The following is a 23,638-nucleotide window of genomic DNA, read 5'->3' on the forward strand; positions in this document are numbered from 1 at the left end:
CTGAGGAGGCCTTACAAAGAGCTGAGCAAAGGAGAGAAGTGAAAGGCAAAGGAGAAAAGGAAAGATATATCCATCTGAATGCAGAGTTTCAAAGCATAGCAAGGAGAGATAAGAAAGCTTTCTTATCTCACTGGGATGACCCAGAGGGATGGTATGGGGAGGGAGGTGGGAGGGGCGTTCAGGATTGGGAACACGTGTACACCCGTGGCGGATTCATGTTGATGTATGGCAAAACCAATACAATATTGTAAAGTTAAAAAAAAAAAGTTAATATTGCTTTAAATAAATCATAATGTTTTTTTTAAAAAAGAAAGCCTTCTTAATTGAAGAATGCAAAGAAACAGAGGAAAACAATAGAATGGGAAAGACTAGAGATCTCTTCAAGAAAATTAGAAATATCAAGGGAACATTTCATGCAAAGATGGACACAATAAAGGACAGAAACAGCATGGACCTAACAGAGGCAGAAGATACTAAAAAGAGGTGGCAAGAATACAAGGTCATAATAACCAAAATAACCACGATGGTGTGGTCACTCACCTAGAGCCAGACATTCTGGAGTGGAAAGTCAAGTGGGCCTTAGGAAGCATTCCTACAAACAAACGTAGTAGAGATGACGGAATTTCAGCTGAGCTATTTACAATCCTAAATAATGATGCTGTTAAAGTGTTGCACTCAATATGTCAGCAAATTTGGAAAACTCAGCACTGGCCACAGGACTGAAAAACGTCAGTTTTCATTCCAATCCCAAAGAAGGACAATGCCAAAGAATGTTCAAACTACTGAACAATTACACTCATTTCACATGCTAGCAGAGTAATCCTCAAAATCCTTCAAGGTAGGCTTCAATAGTACATGAACTGAAAATGTCCAGATGTACAAGCTGCTTTTATAAAAGGCAGAAGAACCAGAGATCAAATTTCCAACATCCACTGGATCATAGAAAATGCAACATAATTCCAGAAAAACATCTACCTCTGCTTCATTGACTATGCTAAAGCCTTTGACTATGTGGATCACAATGAATTGTGGAAAATTCTTAAAGAGATAGGAATACCAGACCACCTTACCTGCCTCCTGAGAAACCTGTATGCAGGTCAAGAAGCAACAGTTAGAACCGGACATGAAACAATGGACTGGTTCAAAATTGGGAAAGGAGTACGTCAAGGCTGTATATTGTCATCCTGCTTATTTAACATATATGTAGAGTCCATCATGAGAAATGCTGGACTGGATAAAGCACAAGCTGGAATTAAGACTGCCAGGAGAAATAACAACCTCACATATGAAGATGACACCACCCTAATGGGCAGAAAGCAAAGAGGAAATAAAGAGCCTTTTGATGAGAGTGAAAGAGGAGAGTGAAAAGGCTGGCTTAAAACTCAACATTCAAAAAACTAAGATCATGGCATCTAGTTCCATCACTTTATGGCAAATAGATGGGAGAAAAAATGGAAATAGTGACAGACTTTGTTTTCTTGGGCTCTAAAATCACTGCGGATGGAGACTGCAGCCATGAAATCAAAAGACGTTTGCTCCTTGGAAGGAAAGCTATGACAAATGTAGAAAGAGTGCTAAAAAGTAAAGACATCACTTTATGGACAAAGGTCCATGCAGTCAGACCTATGGTTTTTCCAGTATTCATGTATGGATGTATGTGTTCAACCATAAAGAAGGTAGAGTGCTGAAAAATTGATGGTGCTGGAGAAGACTCTTGAGAGTCCCTGGGTCAGTAAGGAGATCAAACCAGCCAATCCTAAAGGAAATCAACCCTGAATATTCATTGCAAGGACTGATGCTGAAGCTGAAGCTCCAATACTTTGGCCACCTGATGTGAAGAGCCAACTCATTGGAAAAGACCTTGATGCTGGGAAAGACTGAAGGCAGGAGGAGAAGGGGACACCAGAGAATGAGATGGTTGGATGGCAGCACCAACTCAATGAACATGAGTCTGAGCAAGCTCCAGGAGGCAGTAAAGGGCAGGGAAGCCTGGTGTGTGTTGCAAACAGTTGTACATGACTGAGCAACTGAACAACACAACAAGACGGGAATAAGCAAAAAGCTGACAGGAACTGTAGGGAATTGACACCTGGGAGAAGAGAATGGCACTGAGTTTCCTGTTTCACCGTTTTCCATCAGACAGTAGGCCCTACTTGGTGTTAGGCAGAGCAACTAAAATTCAAACTGAACTCCACAGTCTCACTGGTTTAAGATCAGAGGACAGAGTTCAGAAATGACTCAGCAACTTGAAAATAAAGAAGGAAAACATCAGGAAAGACGAGAGCCTCATATTCTACATATAAACTGCCCAATTTTCTAAATGACCCTGTGTTTGGGGCAAACCAAACATTCCCCTTATGCTAAATGAACTGAACTAAACAGATTTCTACTGCTGCCTATTGCAGGGAAAATAAAGTCAGAAGTCTGAGTTCAGCCAGGTTAACTGTGCTAAAATAAAACATTTAATACTGCTTAGAGGAACCCACGAAATCCAGAGTTTCTATGAAATATCAACACAATGTCCAAGTTGAAATCCAAAATTATCAGGCATACAAAGAAACAAGAAAATATGACCCAAATTCAAAGAAAAAGCAATCAAGGAAAATTGACTTGAGTGGATCAAAGTATTAGAATTAGCAGACAAGGACCTGAAAGCAGCTATCAGAATTATAATTAGGACATAAATATTGTAATAACTAAACTAAAAGGAAAACTCAGCAAAGATAAAATTTACAAACTTTAGCTAGATTCACCAAGGAAAAAAGAAAGTTCATATAAATAAAATCAGAAATGAAAGAGGGGAAGTTACAACTGATACCACAGAAATACAAAGGATCATAAGAGACTTTATATAAACAATTATATACCAACAAACTGGACAACATAAGAAATATATATAAATTCCTAGAAACATACAGTCTTCCAACACTGAATCATGAAGAAATTAAAAACCTGAATAGACCAATTACTATTAAGGCAGCTGACTGCTAAGTCACTTCAGTCATGTCCGACTCTGTGCGACCCCACAGACAGCAGCCCACCAGGCTCCCCTGTTCCTGGGATTCTCCAGGCAAGAACACTGGAGTGGGTTGCCATTTCCTTCTCCAATGCATGAAAGGGAAAAATGAAAGTGAAGTCACTCAGTCGTGCCTGACTCTTTGCGACCCCATGCACTGCAGCCCACCAGGCTCCTCTGTCCATGGGATTCTCCAGGCAAGAGTACTGGAGTGGGTGGCCATTGCCAACTGAAGCAGTAAACAAAAATCTCCCAACAAACAGTCCAGAACCAGATGGCTTCAATGGTGAATTCTACCAAACATTCAAAGAAGATTTAATCATATCTTTCTCAAAGTTGTTCCAGAAAACTGAAGAGGAAGGAACACTTCCAAATTCATTTTATGAGGCCAGCATTACCCTGATACCAAAGCCAGACAAGGACACAAGGAAAAGAAAAGAAAATTACAGGTTAATATCCTGGGGTCGCAAAGAGTCAGACACGACTGAGCGACTGAACTGAACTGATCCCCAGAGAACATAGATGCAAAAATCCTCAACAAAATATTAACAACCTGAGTTCAACAATACACTAAAAAGACATTACACTATCATCAAGTGGGATTTATTCCAGAGATCCAAGGATGATTCAACATAGCAAATCAAAGGGATATATCAATTAACAAAATTAAAGATAAAAATCATATACTCATCCTAATAAATGCAGAAAATCATCTGACAAAATCGAGCATCCGTTTAGGATTAAAAACTCTCAACAAAATGGGGATATAAGATACATACCTCAACACAATAAAGATCATATAGGACAAACCCACAGTTAACATCATACTTAACAATGAAAACCTGAAAGCTGTTTCTCTAAGATCAGCAACAACATAAGGATGCCTGCTTTTGGAACTTTTATTCAACTTAGTATTAGCCCTAGCAATTAGGCAAGGGGAAAAAAAAAAAAAAGACATCCACATAAGATGTAAAACTGTCACTATTTGCAGATGACATACTCCATATAGAAAAAACTCAAAAGACTCCACCAAAAAACTTTCAGAAGTACAAATGAACTCAATAAAGTTGCAGGATACAAAATTAATATACAGAAATGTGTGGCCTTTCTATACAGTAAAAACAAACTATCAGAAAGAGAAGAACACAATTCCATTTATAATTGCATCAAAAAGAAAAAAAAGGAATGTATTTGACCAAGGAGGTGAAAAACCTAAACATTATGAACTATAAGACTCTGATTAAAGAAACAGAAGTCATAAACAAATGGAAAGATAGTCCATACTCAAGGACTGAAATACTTTTGCTAAAGTACCCATACCCCCAAAAACAATCTAAGAATTCAATGCAATCCCTATCAAAATTGCATTTTTTGGTTTTAGAAAAGGCAGAGAAACCAGAGATAAAATTGCTAATATCCAATGGATCATCAAAAAAGCAAGAGAGTTCCAGAAAAACATGTATTTCTGCTTTATTGACTATGCCAAAGCCTTTGACTATGCAGAAATAATCTGTGGAAAATTCTGAAAGAGAGGGAAAGACCAGACCACCTGACCTGCCTCTTGAGAAATCTGTATGCAGGTCAAGAAGCAACAGTTAGAACTGGACATGGAACAACAGACTGGTTCCAAACAGGAAAAGCAGTACGTCAAGGCTGTATATTGTCACCCTGCTTATTTAACTTATATGCAGAGTACATCATGAGAAACGCTAGGGTGGATGAAGCACAAGCTGGAATCAAGATTGCCAGGAGAAATATCAATAACCTCAGATATCCAGATGACACCACCCTTACGGCAGAAAGTGAAGAACTAAAGAGCCTCTTGATGACAGTGAAAGAGGAGAGTGAAAAAGTTGGCTTAAAGCTCAACATTCAGAAAACGAAGATCATGGCATCCGATCCCATCACTTCATGGCAAATTGATGGAGAAACAGTGGAAACAGTGTCAGACTTTAGTTTTCGGGGCTCCAAAATCACTGCAGATGGTGACTGCAGCCATGAAATTAAAAGACGCTTACTCATTGGAAGAAAAGTTATGACCAACCTAGAGAGCATATTAAAAAACAGAGATATTATTTTGCCAACAAAGGTCCGTCTAGTCAAGGCTATGGTTTTTCCAGTCGTCATGTATGGATGTGAGAGTTGGACTATAAAGAAAGCTGAGCACCAAAGAATTGATGCTTTTGAACTGTGGTGTTGGAGAAGACTCTTGAAGAGTCCCTTGGACTGCAAGGAGATCCAACCAGTCCATCCTAAAGGAAATAAGTCCTGAATGTTCATTGGAAGGACTGATGTTGAAGCTGAAACTCCAACACCTTGGCCACCTGATGCAAAGAGCTGACTCATTTGAGAAGACCCTGATGCTGGGAAAGTTTAAAGGCAGGAGGAGAAGGGGACAACAGAGGATGAGATAGTTGGATGGCATCACTGGCTCAATGGATATGAGTTTGAGTAAGCTCCAGGAGTTGGTGATGGACAGGGAGGCCTGGTGTGCTGCAGTTCATGGGGTCAGAAAGAATTGGACATGACTGAGCGGCTGAATTGAACTGAACTGAGAACATACAATTCTAAAATTTATGGAACTACAAAACCATGAATAGCTAAAGCGATCTTGAGAAAAAATAACAAAGCTGGAAGTACCATGCTTCCTGATTTCAACAATACTACAAAGCTATAGTAATCAAAACAGTATAATACAGGCATAAAAACAGAAACATAGATCAATGGAAGAGAATAAATAGTCCAGAAAAAAAAACCCACACATATGCTAATTTATGACAATGGAGCTAGAAATATACAACATACATTTAATACAAAAACACTGAAAATACTTTTCCATAAATGGTATTAGGAAAACTGGACAGTCACATGCCAAAGAAAGAAACTGGACCACTACCTTACACCATATACAAAAAATTAACTCAAAACAGATTAAAGACTTGAATATAAGTTGAGAAAGCATAGAACTCTTAAAAGAAAACACAGGTGGTAGGCTCCTTGGCATCACTCTTTGAAATTTTTTTAAAAATTTGACTCCAAAGCAAAAATAAACAAATGGGACTACAACACACTAAAAATTTCCACAGAGCAAAGGAAACCACCAGTAAAACAAAAAGGCAACCTACTGTGTGGGAGAACTTGTTTGTAAATCATACACCCGACAAAGGGCTAATATTCAAAATATATAAAGAACTCATCTAACTCAATAAAAACAAAAATGGTGATTAAAATTGGACAGGGCATCTGTAGACATTTTTCAAAAAAAAGACAGGTAGATGGCCAAAAAGCAGATGGAAACACGTTCAACATCACCAGTTCAAGCAAATCCAAATCAAAACCACAGTGAAGTACGGTCTTACACCTGTCAGAATGACTATTATCAAAATAACAAGGAATAACAAGTGTTTCTGAAGAGGTTGAGGAGAAGTGGGATCTTTCCTACACTGTTAGTGGGAATGTAAATCAGTACTAGCACTATGAAAAACAGTATGGAGCTTCTCAAAAAATTTAGAACTACCATATGATCCAGGTATTCCAATTCTGGGTACTTATGCAAAGAAAACAAAAACACTAATTTGAAAAGATATATGCAACCCCCCACATTCACTGCACCCTTATATATGTTAGCGTGAGTCTGAGTGAACTCCGGGAGTTGGTGATGGACAGGGAGGCCTGGTGTGCTGTGATTCATGGGGTCGCAAAGAGTCAGACAAAACTGAGCAACTGAATGAACTGAACTGAAGATATAGAAACAACCTAAGTGCCCACTGATGGATAAACAGATAAAGAAAATGTGAGTTATATATATCTAAAACAGGATAAATGCAAAGAAAACCACACCTAAGCATATTATAGTTGAACTGCTGAGAACCAAAAAATAAGAAAACTGAAAGAGGCCAGACCAAAATAATATGACATTCAGGGGGACAATAACACAAATGATAGATGGCCTCCCATCAGAATGTCACTTGATTTATCAGAAACAATGGAGGCCCAGAACACAACAGAGTTATAGCTTTCAAGTGCTCAGTGAATTGGAGGCAAAGCACATCTGCCTCAACCACATTAGTCCTAAAATCTTATAATTTGTTAGGAAATCCTTATTTTTATACTTTGCAAAATGGCAGCCCATTTCTGGTTAAATTATCTAAAATTCTGAATGAGTGAAGCTTGAGTTAATTTCTATTTTATTCAAAATTGGTATTTCCCCTCATTTGTCTTTTTAAACATTTTATTTCAAAACAAATATATTTTAAAAGTATAACCTTTCCTCCAGAATATCTAGCTCTTTCCTTAATCAAGTAAAAATTCTTATGAATATTGGACAAATGGGCATAGCATGGAACTGGTTTTCTACTCAAAGGTTTGAGCAGCTATTAAACTATCCACTCCCTCAGAACTTTTCTTTCAGCTCCTTATTTTCATATCTCCTCAGTTTAATAGAAATCACTTGTTCTTAACAGTTAATAAAATTTTAAAGTTGAAACAATTTTTAAACAGCTGAACTGGCCAATCAAAAGATCACCATCATCTCTGGTACAATTTTTTTAACTTTTGCTTGTCTGAAAAGCTTTTTATTTCTCCACCAGTTTTGAATGAGATCCTTGCTGGGTACAGTAATCTTGGTTGTAGGTTTTTCCCTTTCAGTACTTTAAATATATCCTGCCATTCCCTTCTGGCCTGCAGTTTCTGCTGTTAAATGCATGAGGTTTCCCTTGTATGATACTTGTTGCTTCTCCCTTGCTGCTTTTAATATACTTTTTATTTGTGCTTAGTCTTTGTTAGTTTGATTAGCATGTGTCTTGGCATGTTTCTCCTTGGGTTTATCCTGTATGGGACTCTGTGCCTCTTGAACTTGATTGACTATTTCGTTTTCCATGTTGGGGAAAATTTCAACTATACTCTCTTCAAAAATTTTCTCATACCCTTTCTTTATGTCTTCTTCTGGGACCCCTATAATTCAAATGTTGATGCATTTGATATTGTCCCAGAGGTCTCTGAGACTACCCTCAGTTCTTTTCATTCTTTTTACTTTATTCTGCTCTTCAGGAAGTTATTTCCACCATTTTTATCTTCCAGCTCACTGATTCGTTCTTCTCCTTCAGATATTCTATTTATTCCTTCCAGAGTATTTTTAATTTCAGTAATTGGGTTGTTTGTCTCTAAATTTATTATTTAATTCTTCTAGGTCTTTGTTAATTGATTCTTGCATTTTCTCCATTCTGTTTTCAAGATTTTTGATCATCTTTACTATCATTATTCTGAGTTCTTTTTCAGGTAGTCTGCCTATTTCCTCTTCATTTATTTGGACTTCTGTGTTTCTAGCTTGTTCCTTCATTTGTGTAGTACTTCTCTGCTTTTCATTATTATTTTTATTATTATTTTTTTTACTTATTGTGTTTGAGGTCTCCATTTCCCAGGCTTCAAGGTTGAATTCTTTCTTCCTTTTGGTTTCTGCCCTAAGGTTGGTCCCTTGGTTTGTGTAAGCTTCATATAGAGTGAGATTTGTACTGAGTTTTTTTGTTGTTTTTCCTCTGATGGGCAAGGCTGAGTGAGGTGGTAATCCTGTCTGCTGATGACTGGGTTTGTACTTTTGTTTGTTTAGATGAGGCATCCTGCACAGGGTGCTACTGGTGGTTGGGTGATGCTGGGTCTTGTATTCAAGTGGTTTCCTGTGTGTGAGTTCTCACTATTTGATACTCCCTAGGGTTAGTTCTCTCGTAGTCTAGGGTCTTGGAGTCAGTGCTCCCACTCCAAAGGCTCAGAGCTTAATCTCTGGTCAGGAACGAAGATTCCGTAAGTGGTTTCTTATGGCATTAAGTGAGATTAAAACAAATACCCCAAAACGAGAAACCAAAGATGAACCCCACACAAATGGCAGTTATAAAATCAAGCAAATAATAATTAAAATAGTGGAATATACACATATACATATACACCCATTAGCAAAATCAAAACAGTCCAACAAAAAGTAAGTACAATAGATTGACTCAGCAAACAAAGGAAACCAAAAATTATATCTACCGGTTAAGAACAAAACTAACAAAAGCACAAACTAGAAAACAAAAGTAAAGCAAGGTGCCAAGTGGGGAAGAAAGCAATGAAACAAAAACTAACAAATATATTGAGAGGAAAGAAAGAAAAGAAAGGAAAAATAGATACGCAAAGTTAAATAGAGGTAGATAAGGAAGATTTATATACATTAAAGATTAACTGTAAAGGGAAAAGAACAGTGGGAAAAGTAAACAAAGGAATAAATGTAGAAAAAATAATAACAGATTTCAAAAAATTAAAATTAAAAAAAGAGAAGAAAAAAAAGAGAACTCCACAGAACTGCAAAAAGCCCAACATAGAGGCAGAAGTTTATAACAACAATGAAAAGTGTGAATGAAAAAAAAAGCTCAAAAGCTTAATCAGATTTCATAGTGCCAGTAAAATTGACAACTACAACAGAAGGAGAAAAAAAAAGAAAAAAATCCAAAAGAATGTACAGAACAAGTCAAAACATATAATAATAATAATAACAATAATAAATGTTTTTCCTGAGTCACTGCTGTCAGAGTCCTTGTCCTCACTGGGAGTCACAGTCCACCTCACCTCTCTAGGGTGCCCTCTGACACTGTGCTTGGTCTCTGCACCTGCTGTGGGGGCAGCTCAGATTCTAATATGGCCCTACTCCTGTGTGTTCTTGCCTCCAATGTCTACAGCTATCACAACTAGTGCATTTTCTTTTGTGGGAGCTCTCAAGGTCCTTTTATATATTCCATAGACAGAGTCTGCCTAGTGGATTGTGTGGATTTAATCTGCAGCTTATATAGATGGTGGGAAGGTTTTGGGTCTTCTTCCTTAGCCACATTGCCCCTGGGTTTCAATTGTGGTTTTATTTCCATCGCTGCATGTGGGTCACCCACTGGGGTTTGCTCTTGAGGCTGCCCTGGAGGACTTGGGTCTGCCCCAGTGAGGGCCAGGTGTGGAGGTGGTGCAGCTGCTTGGGTCTCAGGGGTTCTGGCAGCACCAGGTACACAGGGGAGTTGGCGGCTAGGGGAGCAGGAAATACAGTGCTCTAGAAGGGTATGGCAACCAGTATTGGCCAGTACACCCCAGTATTCTTGCCTGGAGAACCCCACCTGACAGAAGCCTGGCAGGCCACAGACCACAGGGTCACAAAGAGTTGGACATGACCGAAGCGACCCTGCGTGCGTAGATGCAAGACTGATTTTTGCCTGAGGCAGCTCTGCCCCAGTGAGGGTTGAGCGTGAAAGTGGCACAGCTGCTTGGGTTGCAGGGACCCTGGTGGCGCCAAGTGTGCAGAGACAAGAACTGCCTCTGCCAAAAGGAGTTAGGGCCTATCAGACTTTTTTCGAGCCTCTTGTAGCTGGTGATCAGAAGGCCTCTTTGGCCAGTCTTTCTCCGTAGCTCTACCTGTTCATACATTTAGAGGGATCCTTTGCCTGGGGTCTTACTCTGTTGATCGGCACATCAGGCACTTAAAGGGGCACCCTGGGTGGAGTCCTACTCTGTAGTTCACACGGCAGTCACTGAAGGAGCACCCTCGGTGGGGTCCTACTCTGTAGTTCAGTGCGTCAGGCGTTGGATGGGCCAGCCTCTCTATTGTTCAGCTGCCAATGCTTGTGTGTGGAGAAAGAGGCTATGGTGATGGCTTCACCCCTTACACGTGACTCAGCAGTATCACCTTGCTTCCATGGCTGCCTCGCTTTCCTCCACAGGCATTTCCCACCACAATCTCCTCCCTCACATTCCCTCCATCCGTCTCTCCGCAGTGAATAGCAGCCCTTGCACTGGGATCGCTCCACAATCCCTAAACTCCAGCTCTCAGCTGCCCCTCCCTTCCAGGAGACCCACATTTCTGCCCGCATATGTATGGCTTTGGCAAGGACTGATTCTCATTCCATTTAGGCAGCCACAGGTCAGCTGTTTCACTCTCAGCCTTAAATGTTTCTCCTCTGACTCAATTACCCTGATGTGGGGATCAGACCCCTGCTTCAGTTCCCCCACCCTCGAAGGGCAGGTCCAGGCCTACTAACACTCCTGTTTTTCCCCCTAGTTCCTTCATCCTACCGAGTTTTGCATGGTTCTATGTATTCTTTTCCACTGGTCAGGTATTCCTGTCTGTTCTCAGCTGGTGCTCTGCATGCACTTCTGTGTCTGAAGGAGTATTCTTGCTGTATCTGTAGAGAGAGACGTACTCCACGTCCACCTACTCCTCTGCCATCTTGTTCTCCCTGGTACAATTTTAATCTTCATGTTTGGGATATGCTGACATGCCTTCAGTCATTTTATCTGGTTTCCAGCATTTTAATTTTAAGTTATGCCCCTTCGTTCATTCCTTTTTTTTTTTTTCTTTTACTTAAAGTAAAAATGCAGTGTTAAAAACAACATTAACCTATATGTTTTAACTGAACAAGTACCAGGATATTCAGAGTTTAAATTCCCTCTGAAACCATAACTCTTAAACAACCTGCCTACCACCCCGCCCCATATAAATACATGCTACAATGGGGTCTTTCACTGCAAAACTCATTTCATTGCAAAACACGAGGCAATGTCATTTATCACTGAATAAATAATGAAAGATAACATAATGAGAAGGGGATTTTGCTTTATTCCCTTAACTATAAATAAAAATATGCAGCACTTTGCAGGATTACCACATGTGGTATGATATTAACTTAAATACCAATCTTTAAGCCAAACTATAAATAAGATAAACTGTGCTCTCTGGTCTCAAGTTTTAATAGTATCTTTTCTTTAAACTTAATGCTTTTATGAAGCATACAAGAGTGACTGCATATAATCTGTGATCATGTAATGAAAGACCCTATTGTGATAAGCATACGCCAAAAAAAACCCCAAAAACAAAAAAACAAAAAAAAGAACACCCTCAAAAACTAGAGTTAAGGTTGTTGGAGGAATTATAATAAGTGTTTGTGATGAAGATCAATGCAGTGAAGCCAAGTCAGAATCAGAGGCAAAGACATTTTCCTGGATAAAGAAAGCAAATCACTGTCAGCAGTGGCTTGATTTATATAACAAACCAGTCAAGGGGTGAGGAAGAGAGAGGTCTGAAATGTGAACACTGAAAACAAAAACTGACTTTACTCACATCAGCATATGACTACACTGAATTATGCTTCAACATGATGTGGTATGATGGAATTCAGCTTCCCTCATGGCAGCTTGTGTTTATTCTGGCTGTTCTGATCACATCTTAGCATCCAGATGCCATTCCTCTTTGGTGCTTAATGTGTTTATGTTCACATTATCAGCAGGCATTGGGTTGCAAAGATCATACTGGAAGTAATTTCACTCCATTTTCAAAGAGGAAAGAATTATCCCTTTGAATGCTACTTGCTTGCAAAGTACAGCTTGTTTCAGTTTTCTAAAAAAGTGCCACTTAAACTAAATTATAGCAGAGTGATTGGAAAAGGATTCCTAGGAAAACTCATTACAGTTACAGAGAAAGGAAGATTTCACTCTTCTACTCCTTTTACAAAAAAGGAGTCATACTTGCCCATGGAGACCGGCCAGTGAATGTGGCAGAAATGTTACTTAACTTCTGAACTTCATATCTGATTCTTCCTAAGGAGATATGTCTTCATCAACACTGACAACTGTTTTGGGACTACCAACAATTTAAGATTTAAAATGAAACATCTAAATCTTAAAATTAGAAAATAACCTTTCTGTGTCAAAAGTATTAAAGACATGTCAATGGAACACAACAAAGAATGAATCAGAGCATAGTCTGTTGTAGGTACACCTCTCTTATCAAGTTTGTCCATGTCCTCCTATAATCCTTTATTCTGCCATCTTCCCTTGGCCTTTGTCATCTTGTTCAAGGAACAAAACTCTAGATTTGCCACTATCCAGGGGCAAATAATCAGGTTTTTTTAAAGTGCACTTACAAAAAACTTGAAACTAGTGAAAGGAGTGAAAACATCTATTAGAGAGTATCTGTTTATAAGAAATGATATTTATTGAATTCTTACTATGTATCTGCCATTCTCCTACTCTCTTTTTACTCTTAATATCTCCTTTTGAAGATGAGGAAATTATCCTCAGACAGGTTAAGTGTCCAAGATTACCAACATGTGAACTCATGCAGCTGGACTCCAGTGTCCCTAATCACTGTATACACGGCCTCTACTGCTGAGCAATCTTCCAGACTAACCAGGCCATTTGGATAACAAGACAGAGGCCCATCACAGGAAACAGCCAAGGTGGGGGGCTTCCTGAGGGCGGCATTCAAGACTGTGAAAGGAGAATGATCTGGTCAGGGAAGGGAGAAGTGGGTACAAACAATAGACATTGCATCTCTGCCCAGTTTTTGTCCCACTCTAACACTTAAAAGAAGAGAGAATTCAACGAAAATGAGACATCAGTAACAGATTTGTCTGACAGGCAGAAATTTTTAGGCATTTTTCAAATTTTACAATGTTTAGTGCACTTAACATTTTTTCATACTTCAGATGAATAATGACTGTTTCTAAATTTAGCTATAAGTTTAATTAAATGATTTTATCCTAAATCCATTTTGTAACATTTTTTTATTTTGCTTTTAATCATTACTGGGGATTAAGTAGCCCAACTTTATTCTTCCTCCCATTACATTATTATTTAATACTCCTATTTACTGAGTCAATAGGAATTGATTACAGTAAGAAGTTGAATTTCCTAGGCTGAACCCAGTCACAATTTTGAGCCATTTCATGAGTCCTGCTTTCTTAACTGTGATCACCTCCACTGTGTCACTGCTTGACCACAGTAATACCCCACCTTGTATTTTCCTCAGTTTTAGTCTGCTGAGATTTGCAAATTCCATTCCCATGCTTGCTCCGTAGCCACCCTCAGTGTGCTGCCTGCCAGCAGCTGTCTAGGCTCTGTGCCGCTCCTCTTCAGCCCGCCCCCATTGCTACTCCCAGGTTCATCCCCACGGCCTCTGCTCTCCACTCCTACTCCTGGCCACAGACCACTGCCACCTCCTTCCTCCTTCCCACATCAACTTTCACACCTCTGGCTGACAGGAGCCTTTAAAGTTGCTCAGGTTTTCCTGCTGAAAAAAAAAAAAACAAGAATAACAAAAATGTGCTTTCCCTTTCTTGGCCCAGTAACTACCATTCTAGTCTTTGCTTCTGCTTTGCCATCAAACTTTTTCAACTGATAGTTTATACCTCATCCATTGTATCATCACACATTTCTTATTACTGTTGAAATCTGGCATCTGACCAAACCACTTCACTAAAAGTTTACTTTTAAACACTCACAATGACTTGTGCTGTGCCAGGCTAAGTTGCTTCAGTCATGTCTGACTCTTTGAAACCCTATGGACTGTAGCCTGCCAGGCTCCTCTGTCCATGGGATTCTCCAGCTAAGAATACTGGAGTGGGTTGCTGTGCCCTCCTCCAGGAGATCTTCCTGACTCAGGGACTGAACCCATGTCTCCTGCGGCTACTGCACTGTAGGCAGATTCTTTACTGCTGAGCCACCAGGGAGGCCCTCCAATGACTTACATCTTAACAAATCCAGCTTGACCTCAGTTCTGACTTTCCTTGACCCTCTGTGGCATTTGATACTACCACTCTCCAATGATTTCTAAGACTTTGTACTGTCTACATTTCCTCTTATAACTTTGCCCACAGAACACTGGGTGTTCCCCAAGGCTCAGTCCTGGGCCTTCTTCTATTCTGGAGTCTTCCTTTTGCTCACATCTCAGATACTCAACTAATCATCCTATGGAAAGGACTCAGTACCTTATCAACAGCTCATATCTTCAAGCTCCAATCACCTAACTCCAAAGCAATGTTTCCAAAACTATCTGGAGTATAGAGCTATGCATTTTTTCCCCCTGTTACAGGTCAATACTTCTGTAAACATAATAAAATCAAATTACAAAAAAATTAAAAAGACATACAAAATACAAGCCCTTACTTTAAAATTATTAGATTTAACATAATCAGAACAAACCATAGCACTACAAGAATTACTATGATGTGTGTTCAGTTGCTTCAGTTGTATCTGACTCTGTGAACTTACGGACTGCAGCCCACCAGGCTCCTCTGTCCATGGGATTCTCCAGGCGAGAATACTGGAGTGGGTTGCCAAGACCTCTTACAGGGGATCTTCCCAATCCAGGGGTTGAACCCAAGTCTCCTGCGTCTCCTGCATTGCAGACAGATTCTTTATCCCTGAGGCACTGACGAAGTCCAAGATTACCAATTATTATTAATGATTACTCTTTGTTTCTGTACTTATCTGCTTGCAGACCAACTAGAGTTTGTGGGTCAGGACTGGTTGGTGGAGTATACTTCAAGCATACAGCTCTAGAGGCCTGCAGGACAACCACCTATCATCCTGCAACTTACTTAACATACACCACCTTCCATGTTTCTGTCTGGTATGGCAGCATCACCTTCCACTGCATCTAAAAGTTTTTCCTCTTCCTGACTCCTCTTTCCTTTGTAATTCTATAAAATCAATTACCAATTTTAAATTTTAATTCTTTCTCCAATCTGACTTCTCCACATTGACTGCAACAATCCTAATTCAAAAGTTAAGACCACTTACTTGAACTATCATATGACAACCTTCTAAATGAGGAGTCATGTACGGTGAAGAGTCATTACTGCTATATACAAATATTTCCAGTTTTACCTCCTTGGGCCCTCCTCTCAAACAGAGAATACTACAATTTCTGGAACCCTCATGGTTGGTTACTACCATATGACTAGTTGTACCCCGTGGTTGTAAACGAAAGTGTGAGTGTCGTTTCCAGGCCTAGTATTTAATTGCTGGGATGTGAGCCTCCAGAGTGTTCTCTTCCCTCTCTTAAGGCAAACAAAATATGATATATTAGCTGTTCTATCTCTGAATGACTGTGCTAAGAGCCTTGAGTTGAACTGTGATGGACATCAGCATGAGCAAGAAACATGTCTTTGTATTTTCAAAGCACAAAGATTTTAAAGTTGTTTGTTTCTATTGCTAACTCATAGTTTCTCTTGCTAACTCTCCAAAACCACACCACCAAGATGAAGGTCCCTGAAGTACTCATTTAATGTCATGTCCCTGCTTTAAAAAAAATAAAGTAAAACAGCATGCCTCAAATGAATTTCTATGGTGTAAAGGAAAAGAAACAAAAACACAGACTCCTTAGGATCAAAGCTTTCATCAACCTATTTTTTCAAACTTATCCAACCAAACCAACCTCTTTTACCTGAATCTGCCAGACTCGGTTCCAGCCACCACCCCGTACCCTCTCCTACCCAAAAAAAGGAATAATTCCTCTCTCTCTTCTGCTTAAAGATCAATTCTATCCACTCCACTAAACTTCCTCCACAGCCCTAATATCAGCCAACATTAACTGAATACTTACCAAGTGCTAGGTTTTGTTCTAAAGTTAGTACTTTCAATGTCTCACAATGACTCTATGAAGCGGGTATCATTAAACTAATTTTATAGATGAGGAAACTAAAACACAGGGATTAAACAACGTGTTTAAGGAAAATCCCATGGACAGAGGAGCCTGGTAGGCTACAGTCCATGGGGTTGCAAAGAGTCAGACACGATTGAGTGACTTCACTTTCATTTTCAAGGTTATATGACTAATAAATGATGAAGCCAGATGAACCCAGCATTCTGACTCCAAGACTGTCCTCTTAACCACTGCCCTATATTGTTTTAGGACATTCTGATCTCCCCTTTCATTGAACTTCCATTACACTGTGCGGATCTTTCTAGCACAGAAAGTTGTGCCTTGCATGACTAGTCACAGTTCATGTGTGCAGGGTTTATGCACTAAGCTAGACTGTAAACCCTGGGGATACAGGGAGCCGCTTTACTGTTCTTTGTTTTCATTCAATAAGAAAATGTCCCCAAAAGAATCACTCTATGATAAGCACAGTTCTACTGGAAAGAGTACGTAGTAGTCTTTTTTTTTTTTTTCCTGTATTTTATAATAATTTGAGGTCTTGAGGGCTTACTGATCCTAGAGAGACAGCCCCTTCCAGGGCTAGCTAATATGCAAACCAACCAATCCATAGTCCACACCCTCAACCACATCCTTTATCTAACTCACACATCAAGTCACTATTCCTCCCAGTCTAACTTACTTAAGATAAGATACCAGACAACTAGGAACCACCCCTGCAGCTCAGAACCCTCTGAAATAATTCAAACTAGCTGATCCTAAGTCTGAGGACCCTGCCCTACCTTGCCTTTCCCCCAGAAACCACAATAAAGGCTCATGCTCATGCTTTCCTCTCACTCCTCCTACCTCCTGATCAACCTCTGTGCCTCTAGCTGTGGCCTTGCAAGGCCGACTCCCTTCTCTTGGAACTGTAAATAATAAACTCTTGTTTCAAAGGCAGTTTGTCTACATGTCTGTCATCTTATAATATTTGATTAAAACAAAATCCCAGGTATTTTTTAAAATGGAGTATCATCATATCTAGAGTTCCTTGGAAATACAAACTGTACACTTGAGACCAGGGGGAATTCTATCTCCTCTGGTACTGGAAAGATGGCTTTTCAGTGGGCACAGAGGAGAGAGAGGTGTGGTACATGGAACAGAATTGGTTTGGGGGGCTTGCTGCTTAGCAAGAGGAAAGAAGCCCATCTTATCTTCCAATTTCAATTTTAGCAGCTACTATCTTAGCACTAAATTGGTAATTTTAATTGTAAAAACCTCCAAATCTTTAAACAATCCTACACATGTTAGTCTTTTTCTATTTTTTCCATAAGGATTAGCAAGAAAATCCCTAATGTTAAAAGAGTCTGACGACAACCATAGGGACAACAAAGAAAGGTTGAAGAGTGGGTGGAGGCAGTTCAGAGAAGAGAGAAAACCAGATGAGCCCCTGCAACCTGCCACCAGGAAAAGAGCATAATAAAGAGATCCCAATATGGATTTGAAAAGCAGTCTTAGTAATGAAACCCAACATTTTCTAACATACTCTCTCCTAGACAAAACTAAGTGGTATGCAAAAATGCTTAATAGACACTTGTTGAATGGATATCTCAATCATACAACTTTGAATAGTTTTATGATACTCATGAGGGCTTCCGAGGGGGCACTAGAGGTAAAGAACTCACCTGCCAATGTAGGAGACACAGGGTTCAATCCCTGGGTCGGGAAGATTCCCTGGGTCGGGAAGATTCCCTGGGTCGGGAAGATTCCCTGGAGGAGGACATGGTAACCTACTCCAGTATTCATGCCTGGAGAATCCCATGGACAGAGGAGCCTGGCGGGCTATGGTCCATAGGGTTGCAAAGAGTCAGACATGACTGAAGAGACTTGGCATGCTAAGCACTCATGAAGATTTAGATGTAGTCCACTTTGCCCCCTACCCCCATCAATTAAAAATTTTCTTGCTCTTTTCTATATCTCCCCTGAGACAAAGGTACTTCTTTTCTCCTACAAGGCAGGAACAGATCTAGACTATGGCAGGCCAGGAGTATTCCATTCACCCAAAAACTTCCCGAGAATGTATTGGTTCCAAGCTAGCAAAATGAATCTGGAGTGACTTAGAGTAATCAGGCAGACCAGAGTCTTTCACCTTCAGGAAGTGAGTCAGTTCAGAACTCCTCTGGACTACCACCTCTCAGAAATCTTTGAGAAGGCACCTGACCTCTGCAAAGTAGTATTAACAACAATTAACAACTGCATCTAACAACTGCTTGCTATGAGAAGTCTAGACGCAGTAAGTACATGATCGCATTTATTCCTCCCTACGTGATGAAGTAAGGTTTTCATCTCCATTCTAAAGATGAGTAATTAAGGCTCAAATAGCTAAAGATACTTCCCTAAGTTCATAGCTATTAGATGGCAGAGCTGAAATTTAGATTTATATGGTCTGACTTCAGATCACAGACTCTTAAAACTACACTTTGCCTGAAGCACAGTCCAACTCTAGATCAAAAATGCCCATTTAAAATACAGGAAGTGAATCAGAGCCTAAACCCTTAAGATGAAAGAGAAAGGCAACACTGAAACAGGTCAAAAGTTATTCTCATATTCCTATGGCTATTCACTGTCAACCTTCTTCCTACCACTCACAAACACCACCACACTCTATTCTCTATTGCTTACTGGTAAGGCAATTTATACTGTGTTGCAGGTCCTGCAATTTATATTATGTTACAGGCTCCATATTTTATGGAGTGATAAAATCTTAAACATACACACCAACTGAAAGGTATATTTTAGTCCTGGCCTAAAAAAAGTTAATTACATAAAATTGCATAATACCAAATAATACTTTACACATTTATATTCTATTTATTAAAGCTAAAATAATGTATTAATGATGATTCAATAATATAGCATTCCATATACCTTGTGGCTCAGACGGTAAAGTGTCTGCCTACAGTGCAGGAAGTTCCCCTGGAGAAGGCAATGGCAACCCACTCCAGTATCCTTGCCTGGAAAATCCCATGGACGGAGGAGCCCGGTGGGCTACAGTCCAGGGGGTCGCAAAGAGTTGGACACGACTGAGCGACTTCACTTTACTTCTTTAACCAAAAACCATTCTTACCATGAGACACTGGACTAGACAATCTAGGGATTAGAAGACAGAGGAAATGTAAATAAGGATGGAAAATTAGAACATAAACTCATGATTTAGGTCTACTTTTAGGCTGCGAGGAGTTCCAGCCTTATTGACATATGCTTCTTTCAATCAAATTTCTCCCCGTCACTCTCCAAAAGAACAAGACTTCTACAGACAAGCCCTGAATGACTGGAAGACTGTCACGTCACTGCCTGAATATTCTCTTCAAAAATGGGACATCAGTTCTTTGACCTGATTCTCACATGACAGTTTCCAAAACCCTCATAATCATCTCAGGTCACACTGGAGGTCAGTCACTGTCTTCAATGCACCGAGTATAGAGAACAACAGTTGAAATAAAGTATGACTATGCAAGAATGCATCCTTACTACTCAGTTGTGTCTGATTTAGCAAACCCTTTGGACTGTAGCCCACCAAGTTTCTCTGTCCTTGGTATTTTTCAGGCAAGAATATTGGAGTAGGTTGTCATTTTTCTCTTCCAGGGGATCTTTCCAACCCTGGGACTGAACCCTTATCGCCTGTGTCTCCTGCCTTGCAGACAGATTTTTACCTGCTAAGACATCAGGGAAGCCCCAACGTATAACTAAAGCAGATGCAAAAGTAAGGGGTATTATTTCACCAAGAGCTTTGCATACCACAGGCCCAAGAAAAATAACTATTGAACACTTTTGTGGATATAATTCAACAATATACCCTTTAAAAATAAAAAGAATTGGCTTAATGTCTAACATTTAATGATGAAAGCATTATTAGACCACCCAGGAATTTTTGTTATGCTATGATAAAAATTAACAAAACTTTAAAAACTCTATTAGGAGAAGTAATATAATTTATTATGTCCATAAATATTCATGTACTGGAAATGGACCAGATTAATAGAACTGGGTTACAGGGTTCAGTAGGGTAAAACTAAAGAAATTGGATAAGAAAATGCAGAGAAAAATATCAGCCTTTTAAGATTTCCTCTTCCAGAAATGTTGAAAAGCACTATTTTTAATAGAAGCTATTTTAAAAATTTGGGCCTTAAAGAAATAATGTGAAAAAATTTTTTGAAGTCACTCAGTCGTGTCCGACTGTATGCGACCCCATGGGCTGTAGCCTACAGGGCTCCTCTGTCCATTGGATTTTCCAGGCAAGAATACTGGAGTGGGTTGCCATTTCCTTCTCCAGGGGATCTTCCCAACCCAGGGATCAAACCCAGGCCTCCTGCATTGCAGGCAGACACTTTACCATCTGAGCCACCAGGGAAGCCCTAAATAATGTGAAAGTAGTTTTTTAATAACGAATGTTCTGCTACAGAGGGAAATTCACTGCTTGAGCTCATAAAAGAATATATTTATTAGCATAAAGAGATTACAGATACAGACTCCTTGAATTCATGATCACAGGAGCAAGATACCCAGTTCCCACTCAAGGCATGAATCCCCTCTAGAACACACCTGCAGAGTCATCCAGTGACTATCTCAAAAACCCCAGGTATTTTTAATACTGTTCAAAGAAAAGCAGCAATGCAAATGCCAATCAAGTGATGAATGGAAAACAAAATGTGGTATAGCCATACAGTGGAATAGTTCAGCCATAAAAAGGAATAACACACTGATACATACCAAAAAAAGATGAAGCTTGAAAAAACTATGCTAAGTCAAAGGAAGACACAAAAGGCCATATATTATATGATTCCATTTATATGAACTGTCCAAAACAGGCGTAACCACTGGAACAGAAAGTAGATTAGTGGTTGCCAGGGGCTGGGTAAAGGCGAAACGGGGACAGATTACTAATGGATAAAGAGGTTCTTTTTGGAGTAATGACAAAATCCTTTTTAGGATATTTTAGTTTTCTAAACGGTAGTGAGGGCTACAGAACTCTGTGAATATACTAAAAACCACTGAGTTGTATACTTTTAAAGGGCAAACTTTACAATATGTGAGTTACATCTAAATAAAGCTATTATTTAAAAAGTGGGGGGAAAAGAAAAGCAAACTATTTAAACAAAGTTTTACAGTGGTTTCCTCTTAAGTGTCCTACAGAAGATAAAAACTCATATAATCTAGATTAAAAGGCTCAATAAAAACATATAAATGATAATAGCAAGGATTATTACAAGCTTGATATTCTAAAGGGACTATTTTTATTTATTTTAGTCACTTTATTTATTTTCGGCGGTGCTGGGTCTTCATTGCTGTGCAGGCTTTTCCCTAGTGGTGGCAAGCAGGGGCTACTCTCTAGTTGGGGCATGCAGGCTTCTCATCGCAGTGGCTTCTCCTGTTGTGGAGCAAGGGCTCTAGGGCATGTGGGCCTCATTAGTTTTAGCACCTGGGCTCTAGACCACAGGCTCAACAGCTGTGGTACACAGGCTCAGTTGTCCCGCTGCATGTGCGATCTTCCTGGATCAGGGATCAAACCCGTTTCTCCTACACTGGCAGGCAGATTCGTTACAACTGAGCCACCAGGGAAGCCCTAAAGGGACTATTTTTAAAAGATACACATTGATTTCAACAGGAATTTACAATTAAAGAATTATGCCATGCTAAGTACATGTCTCCTTTCAACATAGCACAGCATTTCAATCTTGGAACTTACTTTGAAGACAATTTCAAAAAATATTAGCCCTGAGTATTTGTTTAAAACAGTAATTCCCAAGCTTTAGTCACCTAGTCATGTTGAGTATTTTTGCCATCCTCATATCAACCCACACAGACCCTCATGCTGGGAAAGATAGAAGGCAGGAGGAGAAGGGGGTGACAGAGGACGAGATGGTGGTATGGCGTCACTGACTCAATGGACATGAGTTTAAGCAAGCTCTAGGAAACAGCAAAGGACAGGGAAGCCTGGCACGAATCAATGGTGAAGTCGACTGAAGGAAAATATTCAATAAATACAGTTGGTGAAGTCGACTGAAGGAAAATATTTAATAAATACAGTTGGAATGTTGTTGTTGTTCAGTAACTCAGTCATGTCTGACTCTTTGCTACCCCATGGACCACAATGTGCCAGGGTTTTCCACCATATACTAAAATTCCAACTATGCCTATCCTTGTACCATTTTAAATCACCTTGCATACAATTCAAGAAAACACTGGTTGGGAAAAAAAAACAAACAGCTTTGCCTGGTAACATAGCTATACTTTGGAAACTAGATGTTCAGAAAACCACTTTTAGGATGTTTCTTTTTTATAAAGTAAGGCACATGGTCAGTGGGAGCAACAGGGCTGGCGCTGAGAACAGTGCTGGGGTGTGGCAGGGATAGGGAACGGAATGTACAGGAAATGGTGGGCAGTAGGCCTCCATGAGGGAAGCAGCAGAAAGAACGGGGATGCCAGGCCTTCTCCACAAGCTCTTGGACACTCTGTGATGTTAGTGCTACTGTCCCATTCGGCTTGCCAAACAGAGCTGAATTTGGCAGAAGGACGACTGTCTAATAATCAGATGGGGCTTTTTCCTGAACCAGCTTCTTTCCTGTTGACACTAATCCTAGAGGTTATAGCTGCTGCTGCTTCTAAGTTGCTTCAGTTGTGTCCGACTCTGTGCAACCCCACAGACGGCAGCCCGCCAGGCTCCTCTGTCCCTGGGATTCTCCAGGTAAGAATACTGGAGTGGGTTGCCATTTCCTTCTCCCCTCAAGAGGTTACAGCTGCTGCTGCTAAGTCGCTTCAGTCATGTCTGACTCTGTGCGACCCCATAGATGGCAGCCCACCAGGCTCCCCGTCCCTGGGATTCTCCAGGCAAGAACACTGGAGTGGGTTGCCATTTCTTTCTCCAACGCATAAAAGTGAAAAGTGAAAGTGAAGTCGCTCAGTCGTGTCCGACTCTTAGCGACCCCATGCACTGCAGCCTACCAGGCTCCTCCGTCCATGGATTTTCCAGGCAAGAGTACTGGAGTGGGGTGCCATTGCCTTCTCCGCAAGAGGTCACAGAGGGGCCCACAATTAAAGTAGTGACTCCAGGGCAGAGAGGAGGCTGGGCTCTGCTACACCTGTTCCTCTTGCCTAAAGAAAATAAGTTACATTTCATTTTGAAATATTAGTACCATTGG

The sequence above is a fragment of the Bos mutus genome, chromosome 8 (genome assembly GCF_027580195.1).
Source record: "Bos mutus isolate GX-2022 chromosome 8, NWIPB_WYAK_1.1, whole genome shotgun sequence".
Classification (NCBI taxonomy): domain Eukaryota; kingdom Metazoa; phylum Chordata; class Mammalia; order Artiodactyla; family Bovidae; genus Bos; species Bos mutus.